An 18711-nucleotide genomic window follows, 5' to 3' on the forward strand; every position below is an offset into this window, starting at 1 on the left:
AACTCCTGTAGGGAGGGAACAACTAGTATTGGGAGGGAAGAAGGACCTAATTTACTTTGGAGCCCCATCACTGTCATTCCTACATTTTTTTTTTGAGGCAAGAAACAGACAATAAAATTGAGTGTATCATTGTGTTATGTTGTTCCGCTTCACTACTGCATAATTTTAAGGGGTTGTTTACTACGAGACAACTGCTGCTTAATAAAATTAGAGACCCATGGAAAATAAAAACGATGGACGTTCACCTCCTGCCGCAGAGCCATTCCAGAGATGTCAGAGCTGGTGTATCCAGCTCGCGATGTGACCTTATTGTGTCATGTGATCCCTGCAGTCAATCAGCGACCACTGACTGACTGCAGCCGTTATCATTTTGTTAGAGCGGAGAACCTCCCTGATGGAATATTGATGAGCTGCAGCGGATCAGTGGCCGCTGATTGGCTGCAGCAGTCACATGACGCAACAATGTGACTTAGCGGACATCCTCTTTAACAGGTATTGTATTAGACATTGTGACGCCCGGGAGACCATAGAATACCCAGCACCCAGATCGGTGGTGTCCTTGCTTCACCTCTGGGGAATGTCACGGGTGGCTTGACCCGGTGCTGTGGCCTCAGGCGATGCACAGTGCAAAAGGGGGTATTATGAGGGGACTTGAAGAGCACGGGCACTTACTTGTTCAGCAGCGGATTCTCTCAGCGGTAATGCTCCCGATCTTGGGTAGATGGCTACTGTCCAAATGAAAGTCTGAGACACTGGAAACGGTTAACCAGTTTACTTCAACAAATAGGGGCTTACAATAAGTCCCGTCACCGGAGTCTGTATGGGAACTTTTGGGTTACTCTGGCCCTGCTGGGGCTTTTACCTCCTATTTTGCGCTGTTTCTGTGTGGCCCTGCTGCTGTGTGTGAACTGGCTGCCGGCCCAATCTGTCCTCTCCGGGTCTTGATTCAACGGGCAACTCGAGTCCTTTCCTTTTCTTACCCCCACCGGGAGTACCGCTGAACTCTACACCTGTTGCTGCGTCTGACCCTAGTGAGGCTGGTATCACCTCACGTTTTCCGGTTGCTGTATTATATATAATGAATGCAGCCACGGATCCGGTATCCGTCTCTGCGCCTGTTCTGGGTAGTAATTAGTGCTACCCGGTTCTTAAAATGTCCTCTTTCTCTGTCCCTTTTTCCTCAGACCGGTGTTCTGTTGGCCCTGAAATTGTCAGTCAGTCCTTCAGGAGCCTGATACTGCTCCTCACACTCTGACCCTCCAGATCTGAACTCCTGGGAATAACTGACTACTTTTCCTCAGGACAGAATTGATATAGGGGAGTCTCTGGAGCTCCCCCTTCTGGCCGGAGGTGGTAATGCAGTGTTCCTATTCTTGTTTGTGTCTTGTGTCAGTAACTCTGTGGTGATCCCACTTTTGTGGCAAATACCCCTAGGGGTGCCACATTCCCCCTTAGTTAAGAACAGTACTCCGGGACTGTGGGACAATAAACAGTTGAAATAACAACTAATACATACAGAGTCTTAAAATGAAAAGTTACAAAAACCATTCAAAGATCAAAAATAGAGTTCTGTAAAAAGTCACTTCAAATAGCGTCCATTAATACAGTTCTATCCTTGAGGGTTATATATTTGTTAGGAAAGGCACTGCAATTAGTGTCCAGGAATTTAGTTCCATTTTTCCAACAGAGTCTAAAGATAAAGTTCAAAAAGAAAGTTCAAGAATATGAAAGAAGTTCATACAGAAGAGTCTCCGTAGATACTGGGCTTAAATGTTGCAAACTGATAACAAATGGCTAAGCTAGATTTTCTGTTCAACTATAAATGGCATAACATATATTCAATTCTCATAAATGGTATTCACATTTGGTAATCCGTATACCTTTCCGGTAATTGACCCTGAGTACTACGTTGTGATCTACGTAATAACGGTGTCTCTTCAGGTGGCGTGCTACGGTCTACTGCTAATATGGTGTCTGCACGTTCTGCTAAAGATAATTCCACAATTATGGGGTTGGCAAGTCCACCGTGAATGGGATTACCATGACCAGGAATCTGTTCTTCCTGTCTTGGGACTTCTTGTAGTACGAGGTCAACTTCTTGTCTTGGGGCTTCTGGTACTTCTGGTTCTGGTGTTGGGTAAAAGGCCATCACTGGAACTATTACTGAGCCATAGTAGGTTGGCCATGTCTTAGGAAAGTCTCCTAATGCGGTATGATACACTTCTTCCTCTTCCTTAGCAGGTTGAACCTGTATGGGTTGAATGACTTCTGGTTCCGGTTGGATAATTTCTGGCTCTTTCAATGTTTCCGGACATAGTTTCAGATTGTCTCTAGATACTAGTACTGATGTTAGTCCTCCGTTTTTGCTGATAAGGCACATTTTTGGGTTGTTCACTCTTGTTGGTAAAACTGTGTAGGGAACGGTTTCCCACTGATTGTCCAATTTATTGGTACGACGATTTCTCTTGAGCACTTGGTCACCCGGTTTTAATGGGGTTGCTAGAGCATTCTGGTTGAAAGTTCGCTCTTGTCTTTCTCTAGTTTGCTGAAGGCTTCTTTCCACACTTTCTTGTACTTGGCGATACTGCTTTTGCCGTATGGTATCCCAATGTGAGTCTTGAACGTCTACGTCTGGTTTCAGAATTCCCATTTCTAGATCGATTGGTAGTTGGCCGTGTCTTGCACGCATAAGGTAAGCTGGGGTGCAGTTGGTGGAGCTTACCGGGACATGGTTATATAGATCTACCAAGTCAGGCAATTTCTCCGGCCACTGATTTCTTTCCGATTCTGGTAAGGTTTTCAGTAGATCTATTACAATATGGTTCATTTTTTCGCATAAGCCGTTTGTTTGTGGATGGTAGGCCGTCGTCCGTATCTTTTTGCAACCATACATATTACAAAATTCTCTGAAGATCTCTGATTCAAAGGCTGTACCTTGGTCTGTGAGTACCTGTTCTGGGTATCCATGGGGTCTACAAAAGTACGTTTGGAACGCCTTGGCTGCTGTTTTTGCTGTCAGATCTTTTACGGGTACTACTACCAAGAAGCGTGAATAATGGTCCACAATGGTCAAGGCATAAACATAGCCGGACCGGCTTGGTGTCAACTTCACGTGGTCTATGGCAACAAGTTCAAGTGGCTGCTTGGTGATTATGGGCTGCAGTGGTGCTCTTTGGTTCCTTTGATCTTTTCTTCTAAGGTTACAAGGGCCACAGTTTCTGCACCATTGTTCAATTGATTTTCTCATTCCGACCCAATAAAATCTTTCTCTTAGGAGTACTTCGAGCTTTTTCCATCCGAAGTGACCGGCACCATTGTGGTAAGCCTCTAGGACCATTTTCACATCTTGTTTAGGCACGATGATCTGCCAGACCAATTCATGCGTTTTTGGATTAGTGTACCTTCTGCAGAGCTTCCCTTGGTACAAGAACATTTTGCCTCTCTCCTTCCAGAGTTGATGCGTCTCTTCTGGAGCATTCTCATCGGGGTATGCACTTTGCTCAGTCAACAGTTCTTTCACCAACTTCACAGCCGGATTGCTATCTTGTGTGTCAGCCCATCTATGGTGTGCCAACGGGTTAAAATTCACCTCTTGTTGTTTCTGGTAGGTACTTGACTGATGCTGTTTTGCCTTGGGATGATGGAAGGCTGGTAGCTCAATCTCTTCAAGCTCTTCCGGTTCTTCTTCCGCGTCCCTCAAGTGTGGCATCCGGGATAGGGCATCGGCATTTCCATTCTTGCGGCCTGCTCTATACTTGATCACGAAGTTGTAATTGGACAACCGGGCTATCCATCGCTGTTCTAGCGCACCTAATTTAGCCGTATCCAGGTGGGTCAACGGGTTGTTGTCAGTATAGACGGTAAATTCTGCAGCGGCCAAATAGTGTTTGAAACGCTCAGTCACAGCCCAGACTACTGCCAGTAGTTCCAACTTGAAGGAGCTGTAATTTTCCGGATTTCTTTCAGTAGGCCGGAGCTTCCTACTTGCAAAGGCGATGACTTTCTCCTTGCCTCCCTGCTTCTGAGACAGTACGGCTCCTAGTCCCACATTACTGGCATCTGTGTAGAGGATGAAGGGTTGATGGTAATCTGGGTATGCTAGAACCTCTTCTCCTGTTAATGCCTTCTTTAACTTCTCAAAGGAGTCTTCCCTCTCATCATTCCACTGGAAAGGAGGATTTCGGTTTGAAGGCTTCTTCGTCTGCCCTACCAGGACGTCTTGTAGGGGTGCTGCTAACTTCGTGAACCCTCTTATGAATCTGCGATAGTAGCCCACCAGTCCCAGGAATTGCCTCACCTCTTTCACACTGGTGGGCCTTGGCCAATCCCTTATTGCGGTTACTTTCTCAGGATCCGGTGCTACTCCCTCTGAACTCACAACGTGTCCCAGGTACTGTACCTTTGGCTTGAGAAGGTGACATTTGGATGGCTTGATCTTCATGCCATATTTGGATAAGGCTTCGAACACTTCTGCCAGGTCTTGTAAGTGTTGTTCGTAAGTTTTTGAGTAGACGATCACATCGTCCAGGTACAGGAGGACGGTCTCGAAGTTCTTGTGTCCGAGGCAGCATTCCATCAGCCGCTGGAAGGTACCGGGTGCGTTGCAGAGTCCAAACGGCATACAATTGAATTCACAGAGACCCATTGGTGTGGTGAATGCTGTCTTTTCTTTATCTCTCTCAGCCACAGGGACTTGCCAATACCCACTTGTTAAGTCTAGGGTGGAAAAATAATTAGCAGATCTTAAAGCAGATAAGGACTCTTCTATCCTAGGCAAGGGGTAGGCGTCTTTATGGGTAATGTTATTAAACTGCCTGTAGTCTATGCACATTCTCATGGTTCCGTCTTTCTTTTTAACAATCACTAGAGGGGCCGCCCAGGGGCTACAGCTGTCTCTTATTACCCCGGCCTGTTTCATCTCCCTGAGCATATCTTTTGCACATTGGTAGTGAACGGGTGGTATGGGCCTATATCTTTCTTTTATTGGTGGGTGGTCACCAGTGGGAATTGTGTGTTCTACCCCTTTTATCCATCCAAAGTCCAATGGGTGTTTACTGAAGACCTGTTCATATTCCGTCACTAGCCTATACACCCCTTGTTTTTGATGGGTAGGGGTTGAATTTGTGCCCATGTGCAGCTGTTGGCACCAATCCTCCAATTCTCCATCTGAGCCGTTGTCTTCCACCTGACAGGTTGGTTCTAAGGGCCCAATGGTCGTGATGGCATTGTTGTCAACAGTATATAGCTTTGCCACTGTAGCATACCTTGGCAAGGTGACCTCTTCCTCTCCACAGTTCAAGAGCCGTACCGGCACTCGTCCCCGGTGTACCTCGGCTACCCCCCTTGCCGTGAGAATAGTGGGCCTACTGTCAGTTTTCACTGGTTCTACTAAGGCTTGATAATTTCGTCCCTTTGTACCAATGGCTGCTCTACACCATACCAGCATTTCTGTTTTTGGTGGGATTACAATGGACGTTGGATCACTTACCCTCACACTGCTGATTTCTCCACCTGCAACCTCTACCTGTTGCTTTAGCATCAATACTTTTATTTCCCTCTGGAGAACTCTCTGCTGGCAGGATTGGGCAGTTTCAACAATTTGCTGTAAGACAGAAATAACTTCGGAAAAGCAGTTTTCTAACACATTCATTCCTATCAGTACAGTTGGTTCACAGTTCCGCCGGTCAACATCAACAACAATTATACCCTGTTTCTTCAATTCTACTTTACCAATCTTTACAGTCATCTCTCGGAATCCTAGTTGCGGTACCAACTTACCATTACTGGCCCATATATCTAGCCCAACATCAGAGGGTCCTTTATCAATATCTGCATCACCCAGTACCTCTTATAAAGGATATATGGTATAGATGAAATCTGGGAACCAATGTCCAGCAAAGCGTTGAGGGGGATTCCGTCCAGCACAATAGGGATAACGGGACGTCCTCCGATGTACTTGTCGTGCCAAGGTGTTGGGCCTTGAAAGTTCATTCCTGTGAAGCGGCCCGCATTCCCAGGGGATCCTTGTTTAAATCACAATCTCGTGCAAAGTGGCCTGGCTGCTGGCAACGGCGGCAGATGGGCTGTCCATCCGGTTGGTAGCGGTCGCTGGGTCGTCCTCTCCACGTTGGGTATCTCCGGGGTCTCATCCATGGAACATCCTCTCTACGGTTCGCCAACTCCATCCAGGGTCCTCTCATCTCCTGCATGGTTTTAGCCATTGAAGCAACAACATCAGTTAAAGAGTCAAGCTTTTGTTGAAGAGCCTCATTGGTGCTGGGCTCCAGGGACTTAGCACTGGCCCCGGACATAGCTGATGTCACTGGTACACCTGGTTACTGAGATGCTTCTGCCATGGGGTGCGCAGGATCCTGATCCCAAGGTGCCTCTGCCAGCTGGAGACGTATAGCACTCTCTTTTAACTGGGCAAATGTCAATTCAGGGTCCTTAAAATCCAGCATGCTCACATGACCCCTGTGAGAAGGGGCGTAGAGTCCTTCAATGAATTGATCTTTTAGCAGCTTATCCGCTCCGGTGTTAAAAATGGGTTCAGCCAGTGTAAGTGCTTTAAGGGCTTCCTGCAGGTTTAAGGCAAAGTCTCTCACGCCCTCATTGGCTTTCTGTTTGCAATTAAAGAATTGTGCTTTAGCTTTACCACCGGCTGTGGGTTCAAATGCTGCTTTTAATCCAACAAATATACGTTCAACAGTGTCTCTGAGGTCAGCTGCCCATGCTGTGACTTCCCGCTTGGCATTGCCTCCTAACTGTGCTATCAGATACCCAACACACTGCTGTTCTGGCATGGGGAATATGTTGAAATGGGCCAGCATCTGTTCCTTAAAATCATCGAGGGTATTTGGCTTACCTTCATACCTCGGATGCCACGGGGCGCCCGGGGTATATGGCATCAGCAGCGGCATAATGAGCGCTGCTCCTTGCGCCGCTGTACCATCGGGCGCTTTGTTTACATTCTGCCCTTCAGCTGCAGTTGCATCGCCGGGTGCTTCAGTGTCCCCGTGCTGCGACATTCTGTGCCCCCTTAGTTAATCTGGACCCTTTCGGTCCTCTGCTTCCGTCGGGATAGTGTAGAATGGTTCCGCTGTGCAGCCGGATTCGTTTTCCCCTTCCTCTGGCGTCAGAGCACTCAGCTGAGTGCCGCCCACAATGACACGCCCCTTTTTGCTCCCGCTCGCCACTCACTCTGTAATGGCGGATTCTGAAATTTTTCTGTCAGATCAGGGTTCAGGCTGTAGCGCAGTTCAAACAGCAGTCTCATGCCCTGGCAGTTATGAGGTATTTACCTCAGAGGCTGGCGGCCATTTTAACTCCATGTTAGTCAATGGGAAAAAGTCAGATTCAATGATTCTCAATGGGGACAGCAATTTTTCTCTAATAAAGTCAATTTTAGGTCTTTTTCTTCCGAATTTTCACAATTTTGGGCTCAAATCACGGCAAACAATACCCGGTTAGCGGGCACGGTGAATCCTGTTCGTGACGCCAATTTGTGACGCCCGGGAGACCATAGAATACCCAGCACCGGATCGGTGGTGTCCTTGCTTCACCTCTAGGGAATGTCACGGGTGGCTTGACCCGGTGCTGTGGCCTCAGGCGATGCACAGTGCAAAAGGGGGTATTATGAGGGGACTTGAAGAGCACGGGCACTTACTTGTTCAGCAGCGGATTCTCTCAGCGGTAATGCTCCCGATCTTGGGTAGATGGCTACTGTCCAAATGAAAGTCTGAGACACTGGAAACGGTTAACCAGTTTACTTCAACAAATAGGGGCTTACAATAAGTCCCGTCACCGGAGTCTGTATGGGAACTTTTGGGTTACTCTGGCCCTGCCGGGGCTTTTACCTCCTATTTTGCGCTGTTTCTGTGTGGCCCTGCTGCTGTGTGTGAACTGGCTGCCGGCCCAATCTGTCCTCTCCGGGTCTTGATTCAACGGCCAACTCGAGTCCTTTCCTTTTCTTACCCCCACCGGGAGTACCGCTGAACTCTACACCTGTTGCTGCGTCTGACCCTAGTGAGGCCGGTATCACCTCACGTTTTCCGGTTGCTGTATTATATATAATGAATGCAGCCACGGATCCGGTATCCGTCTCTGCGCCTGTTCTGGGTAGTAATTAGTGCTACCCGGTTCTTAAAATGTCCTCTTTCTCTGTCCCTTTTTCCTCAGACCGGTGTTCTGTTGGCCCTGAAATTGTCAGTCAGTCCTTCAGGAGCCTGATACTGCTCCTCACACTCTGACCCTCCAGATCTGAACTCCTGGGAATAACTGACTACTTTTCCTCAGGTCAGAATTGATATAGGGGAGTCTCTGGAGCTCCCCCTTCTGGCCGGAGGTGGTAATGCAGTGTTCCTATTCTTGTTTGTGTCTTGTGTCAGTAACTCTGTGGTGATCCCACTTTTGTGGCAAATACCCCTAGGGGTGCCACAACATGATTGTTACATTCTTCCTAACAGTATTTGTATAAGTTTTCCACATTTACATCATCCAGTAATGTCAGACGCCATTAAATCTCTGCCTTTCTGTTGTGTTCTTTACTTGTGGCATCAGATCCCAGAGAGAAGAGAAGGATAAAAATCCTAAACTTAAAAGAATAAATATTAATAGTTTATAAAGACATAAATCTGTTCATGGTAATTAATTTGCTCCTGGATATTAGCGGGAATTCACCTTTTACTCCTTCGCTACTTTGTGTCAAAGTTTAATTCTTTTGAGTAGATTTTCGGACTGCGGCTTTTACTCTCCAAAATGTTGATAATAATTTATAACCGTGTAATAAATTGCAGCTGACGCTTCTGCTGGAGCCACGTCACATGAGACTGAATCTGAAACTGATATGAAAACATTGCCGGCACCAGGATCGGCCATATATTCCAATTTACACTTCTGGGAACGGAGCAGAGGACGCACCAGGTTATTCCACAGGTAATGTGATAACTTGCTGATCACCGAGGATCCCACTGCTGGGATCTCCTGAAAACAGGGTTCTGAAATGCCCTGTTAGAATTGAGCGGTGGCAGAACAACAAGTTTGGATATCTCTGACAATCATATAAGGAATGAATGGAGCTGAGGCATGAGCAATCAATGCTGTGGAGAAAGGAGGGGGTCAGCTGGAGCCTTGGTCTGCTAGCCGAAACCGCATGGACCAGGGATCATCCCACCGAGTGCCCTCTATCCTTCCAATGTGGGCGTAACGCTACTCAGAAAACACAGGGTGAGGGTAAAACAGTATGGCAATACTTTATTGAACCACAAAACAGGCAAATAATACATAGAACAGTCCCAGCACAGTACCCAAGATGGTGCACATTGCAGAGTCTAACCCTTCCTCTGACTCGCCGGGATAAGAGCAGCTGTTATTTCAGAGCTTCCAGGGTCGACTGCCCGCACCTTTGGCACACATAGAGAGGAGGTAATGACAAGCTTAGGAAGATGACAGTCCATTCAGGCACAAGGCCAGTTAACAGGAGGGTCCCATTACTGGCTTTGACAAATGTATCCATGGGTCAGCGATGGTCCATGGAGCAGATCTGTATTATTCCAGCCTGGGCCGAGGTCCCCTAAGCTGGCATCCTGTAGAATGATAAATCTGTGTCCGTCATGATGAGCCATGATGTCTTGTCTGCTGTCCTGTAAAGAGTCTCTGGTGCTTTCGATGTCTGGATGTCTTGGCTGAATCTCTGTCTCATCATACAGAGGCATATAACCTCTTTTTATTGTTAACAAGTGTCCTTCATTTCGTATTCACAGGTAAAGGTGAAGAATGGTGACGAGATCAAGTCGCATTATTTGATTATGTAATCTATTTGCATAGTTTTTCCTCCTCTGTTTTGCAAGTCAGCAAACTAGCTGGCCTGGACAATGTGTGATCAACATATCAGCAAACATTGTTCCATGATCCTTTATCACTAGTCATCCAGGATAAGAGCACAATATGTTACAGCAATTGTCTTACAAGTCAATATTACAAGCTTACACAAGCAAACGTCTGTTTTTTGACAAACCAAAAAGAAACACATATATTCAAAAGTCATTATATAGATAAGTGTATTTTTCTTGGCTTGCTGAAAATAGAAGTCTGGTTAATTAAGATAAAATGCTGTGTCCTCACAGATGCTTTTTTTTTTAATAAAAGCAGAGAGCCTAGATCTTTGGATTTGTGGAGATCCCACCTGTGATCCCCAATGATCAGCAAGTTATCATCTATTCTGTGTCTGTGGATAAGTAATAAGATATTAAGCTGGGAATAGCTCTATAACAACTGGCCTCTTTTGGGCCTTCAGGACTGGGCAATTTTTTTTTCAGTCGATTATGTATGTCATTTATTGAAATGCATAGTGTTCCAAAGCATTATTACCAGCAAAGTCTAGTAACTAGAGTTGAGCGAAATGGGTCGAAAAAATTCAAAAGTCGCCGACTTTTGGCAAAGTCGGGTTTCATGAAACGAAACCCGACCCTAGGATGAGGTCGGCCACGAGGTCGGCGACTTACGCGCCAAAGTCGCGTTTCAAAAGTTTGTTTTGCGCTCTTTTTCAGCCAATCAGGATCCACGGACACTGTGGGCAACGTGATGACATAGGCACGGGTCACCACCATCTTTCAGAAGGGCATGCAAGTGATTGGCTTGCTTTGGTGGGCGTCACAGGGGGTATAAAAGGGCGTGCACGCCGACCGCCATCTTACTTCTGCCGATCTTAGTATAGGGAGAGGTTGCTGCTGATTCTGTAGGGAGAGCGTTAGGCAGGGAAGAAGACAAAAAAACTGCTTCTGCTGCTAGCGATTTGGCCTGCACAACACACCAGTCACTGTGTGTGCAGTGCAAGGGGAGGCTATATAGTGGTGTATCAGTGGTGTTGGTTGTTGGGCTGCCTTTTAAGGCTTCCTGACAGGCTGGCATTGCTGTTTACCCACGGCTCCGCAAACTGCTTTTTTAAAAGCAATCCCAATTTTTTTTTTTTTGTCCTGCTGAGAAGAAAAAAAAACTGCTTCTGCTGCTAGCAATTTGGCCTGCACAACACACCAGTCACTGTGTGTGCAGTGCAAGGGGAGGCTATATAGTGGTGTATCAGTGGTGTTGGTTGTTGGGCTGCCTTCTAAGGCTTCCTGACAGGCTGGCATTGCTGTTTACCCACTGCTTCGCAAACTGCTTTTTTAAAAGCAATCCAATCTCCCTTATCCTCTAGTCACTTTTGTCACAGCTGTGCCATCGAGCCTGTCACATAGCGCTCAGATATTCATTGGGCCTCACACAATCCAAAAGTGTCCAGTGTCCAAAAGTGTGTGCAGAGATTCAAAATCTCCCTTATCCTCTAGTCACTTTTGTCACAGCAGTGCCATCGAGCCTGTCACATAGCGCTCAGATATCAGTAGGCCTCACACAATCCAAAAGTGTCCACTGTCCACAAGTGTGTGCAGAAATTCAAAATCTCCCTTATCCTCTAGTCACTTTTGTCACAGCTGTGCCATCGAGCCTGTCACATAGCGCTCAGATATCAGTGGGCCTCACACAATCCAAAAGTGTCCAGTGTCCACAAGTGTGTGCAGAAATTCAAAATCTCCCTTATCCTCTAGTCACTTTTGTCACAGCAGTGCCATCGAGCCTGTCACATAGCGCTGAGATATCAGTGGGCCTCACACAATCCAAAAGTGTCCAGTGTCCAAAAGTGTGTGCAGATATTCAAAATCTCCCTTATCCTCTAGTCACTTTTGTCACAGCTGTGCCATCGAGCCTGTCACATAGCGCTGAGATATCAGTGGGCCTCACACAATCCAAAAGTGTCCAGTGTCCAAAAGTGTGTGCAGATATTCAAAATCTCCCTTATCCTCTAGTCACTTTTGTCACAGCAGTGCCATCGAGCCTGTCACATAGCGCTGAGATATCAGTGGGCCTCACACAATCCAAAAGTGTCCAGTGTCCAAAAGTGTGTGCAGATATTCAAAATCTCCCTTATCCTCTAGTCACTTTTGTCACAGCAGTGCCATCGAGCCTGTCACATAGCGCTCAGATATCAGTGGGCCTCACACAATCCAAAAGTGTCCACTGTCCACAAGTGTGTGCAGAAATTCAAAATCTCCCTTATCCTCTAGTCACTTTTGTCACAGCAGTGCCATCGAGCCTGTCACATAGCCCTGATATATCAGTGGGCCTCACACAATCCAAAAGTGTCCAGTGTCCAAAAGTGTGTGCAGATATTCAAAATCTCCCTTATCCTTTAGTCACTTTTGTCACAGCAGTGCCATCGAGCCTGTCACATAGCGCTCAGATATCAGTGGGCCTCACACAATCCAAAAGTGTCCAGTGTCCAAAAGTGTGTGCAGATATTCAAAATCTCCCTTATCCTCTAGTCACTTTTGTCACAGCAGTGCCATCGAGCCTGTCACATAGCGCTGAGATATCAATGGGCCTCACACAATCCAAAAGTGTCCAGTGTCCAAAAGTGTGTGCAGATATTCAAAATCTCCCTTATCCTCTAGTCACTTTTGTCACAGCAGTGCCATCGAGCCTGTCACATAGCGCTCAGATATCAGTGGGCCTCACACAATCCAAAAGTGTCCAGTGTCCAAAAGTGTGTGCAGATATTCAAAATCTCCCTTATCCTCTAGTCACTTTTGTCACAGCAGTGCCATCGAGCCTGTCACATAGCGCTGAGATATCAGTGGGCCTCACACAATCAAAAAATGTCCAGTGTCCAAAAGTGTGTGCAGATATTCAAAATCTCCCTTATCCTCTAGTCACTTTTGTCACAGCAGTGCCATCGAGCCTGTCACATAGCGCTGAGATATCAGTGGGCCTCACACAATCCAAAAGTGTCCAGTGTCCAAAAGTGTGTGCAGATATTCAAAATCTCCCTTATCCTCTAGTCACTTTTGTCACAGCAGTGCCATCGAGCCTGTCACATAGCGCTCAGATATCAGTGGGCCTCACACAATCCAAAAGTGTCCAGTGTCCAAAAGTGTGTGCAGAAATTCAAAATCTCCCTTATCCTCTAGTCACTTTTGTCACAGCAGTGCCATCGAGCCTGTCACATAGCGCTGAGATATCAGTGGGCCTCACACAATCCAAAAGTGTCCAGTGTCCAAAAGTGTGTGCAGATATTCAAAATCTCCCTTATCCTGTAGTCACTTTTGTCACAGCAGTGCCATCGAGCCTGTCACATAGCGCTCAGATATCAGTGGGCCTCACACAATCCAAAAGTGTCCAGTGTCCAAAAGTGTGTGCAGAAATTCAAAATCTCCCCTGTCCTATAGACACCTTGTACCTTGTTTTACATTACTATATAGTTTGTTGGATTTTGTCTACATTTCTACCAAAAATGAGGAAGGCTGGTGGAAGAGGCCGTGGAATTGGGCGGGGGTTGGCAGCTGGTAATGATGGTGTTGGATCTGATGGTAGTGGCAAGAGCAAAATAGGACCGAATGCAGGAGGTGCTGACCCTGCGTCATCGTCTGGCTACATAAGGCCTCGAACGCTTAGTTTTCTAGGAGTTGGCAAACCGCTTTTAAAGCCAGAGCATCAGGAAAGAGTTTTGTCTTACATTGCTGACTTAGCCTCCAGCTCTATCACCTCCTCTTCTTCAGTTGTAAAAAGTAAAAGCACTGAGTCGTCATTGGAGGCTCATGTTCATGAACCACACCTTTCCTTGTGTCCTTCACCCCAACCAAGATTGAAGGATGACGCAGGCCATACTACTGATTACTCCATGGAGCTGTTTTCACATACCATGCCTGGATTATCAAGTGAAATGGTGAATTACCCAGGCCAAGATGAATCTGACATGGAGTGCACTGATGCACAGCCGCTGATGGATGATTCTGCTGGTACATTCACTCAGAGCACTACATTGTCCTCGCAGTGTACAGAGCCAGATTCTGACCCTGATGAGACTCAGGTGCCCCTTCCCGCACACTATACCACCATACACGGTGACACAGAGGAAGGTGCACATGACATAGAAGAGGAGGTGATGGATGACCCAGTTGTTGACCCAGATTGGCATCCATTGGGGGAAGAGGGTGCTGCTTCCAATAGCTCAGATGAGGAGCATCCACAGCAGACATCGACATCGCAACAGCTGTTATCTGGCAGGCCCGGAGCACTCCAAAGACAGGTTCCAAACATCAAAAGAGTTGCTGGACAGCTTGTCCAGAGGGTCAAAAGATCACAGCGTGCTAGGCCGCAAAATGTCTGCCAAAGTAGGAAGAGTGCAGTGTGGCACTTTTTTGAACAAAATCCTCATGATCAGGCCAAGGTTATCTGTAAGAAGTGCGCAAAGACCTTTAGCCGAGGGAAAAATCTGAAAAATTTGAATACCAGTTGCATGCTTAGACATTTAACCAGCATGCACTTGTAAGCGTGGACACAACACCAAACCTCAAGTGCCACATGTGCAACTGATCACAACGAAGGTAGTCAGCAACGCTACATTGTTTCCCCCACTGTAAGCCCACCGGTTAGCACAGCAGCAAATGTTGAGGTGTCGTTGCAAGACCACAGCAGTCAGGGAATCCCACTGTTATATCAACGAAAGACTGATTCTAGGCCATCAGAAAGAACACCAACTCCATCACCATTATCAACCCTCTCTCAGTCCACCCTGTCCACCGCTACTTCCACCATATGCAGCTCTCAAGTCCAGCTCACCCTCCCAGACACTATGAGTAGGTCAAGAAAGTACTCAGTCTCTCATCCGCGTACACTGGGTTTGAACGCCCACATTGCCAAACTAATCTCGTTTGAGATGATGCCCTTTCGGTTGGTGGAAAGCACAGCTTTCCGTGAACTCATGGCCTATGCAGTACCACGCTATGACCTACCCAGTCGCCACTTCTTCTCTCGCAAAGCCATCCCAGCCCTCCACCATCATGTGAAAGACCGCATTGTCCATGCACTCAAGCAGTCAGTGAGCGGAAAGGTGCACCTCACAACTGATGCATGGTCCAGTCGGCATGGCCAGGGCCGTTACGTGTCCATCACTGCGCACTGGGTTAATGTGGTGGATGCAGGGTCCACAGGGGACAGCGGTGGTGGGACAGTGCTGCCTAGCCCATGGTATAGGAAACAGTTGGCTGTAGGCGTTCGACCCTCCTCCTCCTCCTCCTCCTCCAGAAGTGAAAGCTCATCCACAGAGCGCAGTCGTACGAGCACTCCATCTGCAGCTGCCACTGTTGCACACGATGTGTCCCCCTATCGAGCAGCTAGTGGAAAGCGTCAGCAGGCTGTGTTGCAGATGATGTGTTTGGGCGACAGACACACCGCCGAGGTGCTGGCCGAGTACTTGAAGCGACAAACTGAGTCATGGCTGGGCAGTGTACATCTTGAGGCAGGCAAGGTAGTTAGTGATAACGGCCGTAATTTTGTGGCAGCCATAGCCCTTTCAAAACTCAGCCACATACCTTGATTGGCTCACACCTTGAACCTGGTGGTGCAGTGCTTCCTCAAAAATTATCCGGAGTTAACAGCCCTGCTCCAGAAGGTGCGAAGACTGTGCGCGCACATCCGCCGGTCGCCTGTACACTCCGTTCGTATGCAGAAGCTGCAGCGATTGCTCCACCTTCCCAACCACCGCCTCATTATCGACATTGCAACAAGGTGGAACTCCACCCTGCACATGCTGGAGCGGCTGTGCGAGCAGAGGCAGGCCATAATGCATTTGTGGGAGGATACATGGCCAGGCACTTTGAGAGCAGACATGGAGTTGACAGGCGTGCAGTGGTCGAAGCTGAAAGACCTTTGTAAAGTCCTTCAGTGTTTTGAGGAATGCACACGGCTGGTAAGCGCAGACGACGCCATCCTAAGCATGAGCATCCCACTTATGCGTCTGCTCATGCAAACTTTGACGCACCTTAAGGAGCAGGCGTCTGCAGCCAATGTTGATGAGGAGGAAGAGGAGGAGGGAATCCTTGATGACATTCAGCCATTGTCTGCTCAGGGACCTCTCCTGGACGAGGTGGAGGAAGAAGAGGAGGAGGAGGATGATGATGGGGATGATTACTTAGGGGAGGAGGATGCATCTCGTGGGGCAAGTGAAAATGTTGGCGTGGCAAGGTCTGGTACAGGGTTTGTGCGTGACTGGAGGGATGTGGATTTGCCAGAAAGTGCTCCTCCACCCAGCACTCGCAGTGCATCATTGACACCGAGAACATTGGCCCACATGTCAGATTATGCCTTGCGGATCCTAAAAAGGGACCCCCGCATTGCCAAAATGATGAACGATGACGACTACTGGTTGGCCAGCATCCTGGATCCACGCTATAAAGGCAAATTACAAAACATCATGCCACAGGAGAACCTTGACCTAATATTGGCTAATAAACAAGCAACTCTGGTAAATCGGTTGCTTGAGGCATTCCCAGCACACAGCAGCGGTGATGGTTCTCACACGAGCCGTACGGGCCGGGGGCAGCTGGGCAGAGGTGTTCGTGGTGCACACAGCAGAAGTGGCGTTGGAGACAGGGGTTTCATGACAATGTTGTGGACTGATTTTTCAAATACCGCTCACACAACTGGTAATACTGCATCGATGGAAAGTGACAGGAGACAGCAGTTGTCAACTATGGTTACAAACTACTTTTCCTCCCATATCGATGTTCTCCCACACAGGTCATTCCCCTTTGACTATTGGGCCGCTAAACTGGACACCTGGCCTGAATTGGCCCAATATGCCTTACAGGAGCTCGCTTGCCCAGTTGCAAGTGTGCTATCGGAAAGAGTCTTCAGTGCAGCTGGATCAATCCTGACAGAAAAAAGGACCCTTCTGTCAACCCAAAATGTGGATGATTTAACCTTCATTAAAATGAACCACGCATGGGTTTCCAAGGATTTTGTCCCACCTTCCCCTGATGACACATAGGGTGACAGAAAAATGTCTTGCTTTGGTCCACCTCTTCCTGGTACTTCACCTATTTCGCCTTTTGCATCAGCTGAATATCCAACATCAACATATGCCACTTTCTAAAACTCCCTAACTATGCTGCCTCCCCCCCCATGGCCGGGGTCACCACCTACCGCACGACACCGTGCGAGTGCCGTTGCCCTGGACAGGTGGGTAGGCCGACTCTTGGGCGCGGGAACTGGCACAGGGTCCCTCATAGTGCAATCAAGTGTCTCTGACGGTGGTGGTGCACACCCGCCGTCAGACACACCGCTGTACTATGAGGGGCCCAGTGCCAGTACCGACGCCCACGAGTGGGCCCCCCTTGCTTGGGCAGGGCCCCAGCATTTGCAATCTTTACCTCTCCCTGCTCCTCCGCTGTGTAATCTGGGCCGTCAAATCCATACTGTGCCTGACACCGTCTGAGCTTGCCTCCTGAGACATATATTTTGAATGTGTACGCTATCCATACATGTTATCCAGGGATACGGTACCCTTTCTAACCTTTGTGCAATCACGTGCAATCCATACTGGGCCTAACACCGTCTGAGCCTGCCTCCTGAGACATATATTTTGAATGTGTACGCTATCCATACATGTTATCTGGGGATACGGTACCCTTTCTAACCTTTGTGCAATCACGTGCAAGCCATACTGGGCCTAACACCGTCTGAGCCTGCCTCATGCTGTATAGACATATATTTTGAATGTGTACGCTATCCATACATGTTATCCGGTGATACGGTACCCTTTCTAACCTTTGTGCAATCACGTGCAATCCATACTGGGCCTAACACCGTCTGAGCCTGCCTCCTGATGTATAGACATATATTTTGAATGTGTACGCTATCCATACATGTTATCCGGGGATACGGTACCCTTTCTAACCTTTGTGCAATCACGTGCAATCCATACTGGGCCTAACACCGTCTGAGCCTGCCTCATGCTGTATAGACATATATTTTGAATGTGTACGCTATCCATACATGTTATCTGGGGATACGGTACCCTTTCTAACCTTTGTGCAATGACGTGCAATCCATACTGGGCCTAACACCGTCTGAGCCTGCCTCATGCTGTATAGACATATATTTTGAATGTGTACGCTATCCATACATGTTATCCGGTGATACGGTACCCTTTCTAACCTTTGTGCAATCACGTGCAATCCATACTGGGCCTAACACCGTCTGAGCCTGCCTCCTGATGTATAGACATATATTTTGAATGTGTACGCTATCCATACATGTTATCCGGGGATACGGTACCCTTTCTAACCTTTGTGCAATCACGTGCAATCCATACTGGGCCTAACACCGTCTGAGCCTGCCTCATGCTGTATAGACATATATTTTGAATGTGTACGCTATCCATACATGTTATCTGGGGATACGGTACCCTTTCTAACCTTTGTGCAATCACGTGCAATCCATACTGGGCCTAACACCGTCTGAGCCTGCCTCATGCTGTATAGACATATATTTTGAATGTGTACGCTATCCATACATGTTATCCGGTGATACGGTACCCTTTCTAACCTTTGTGCAATCATGTGCAATCCATACTGGGCCTAACACTGTCTGAGCCTGCCTCATGCTGTATAGACATATATTTTGAATGTGTACGCTATCCATACATGTTATCCAGGGATACGGTACCCTTTCTGACCTTTGTGCAATCACGTGCAATCCATACTGGGCCTAACACCGTCTGAGCCTGCCTCCTGAGACATATATTTTGAATGTGTACGCTATCCATACATGTTATCCGGGGATACGGTACCCTTTCTCACCTTTGTGCAATCACGTGTAATCCATACTGGGCGTGAG

This window comes from Dendrobates tinctorius, unplaced genomic scaffold (assembly GCF_039654945.1).
Source record: "Dendrobates tinctorius isolate UK_male_01 unplaced genomic scaffold, ASM3965494v1 ptg000138l, whole genome shotgun sequence".
NCBI lineage: Eukaryota > Metazoa > Chordata > Amphibia > Anura > Dendrobatidae > Dendrobates > Dendrobates tinctorius.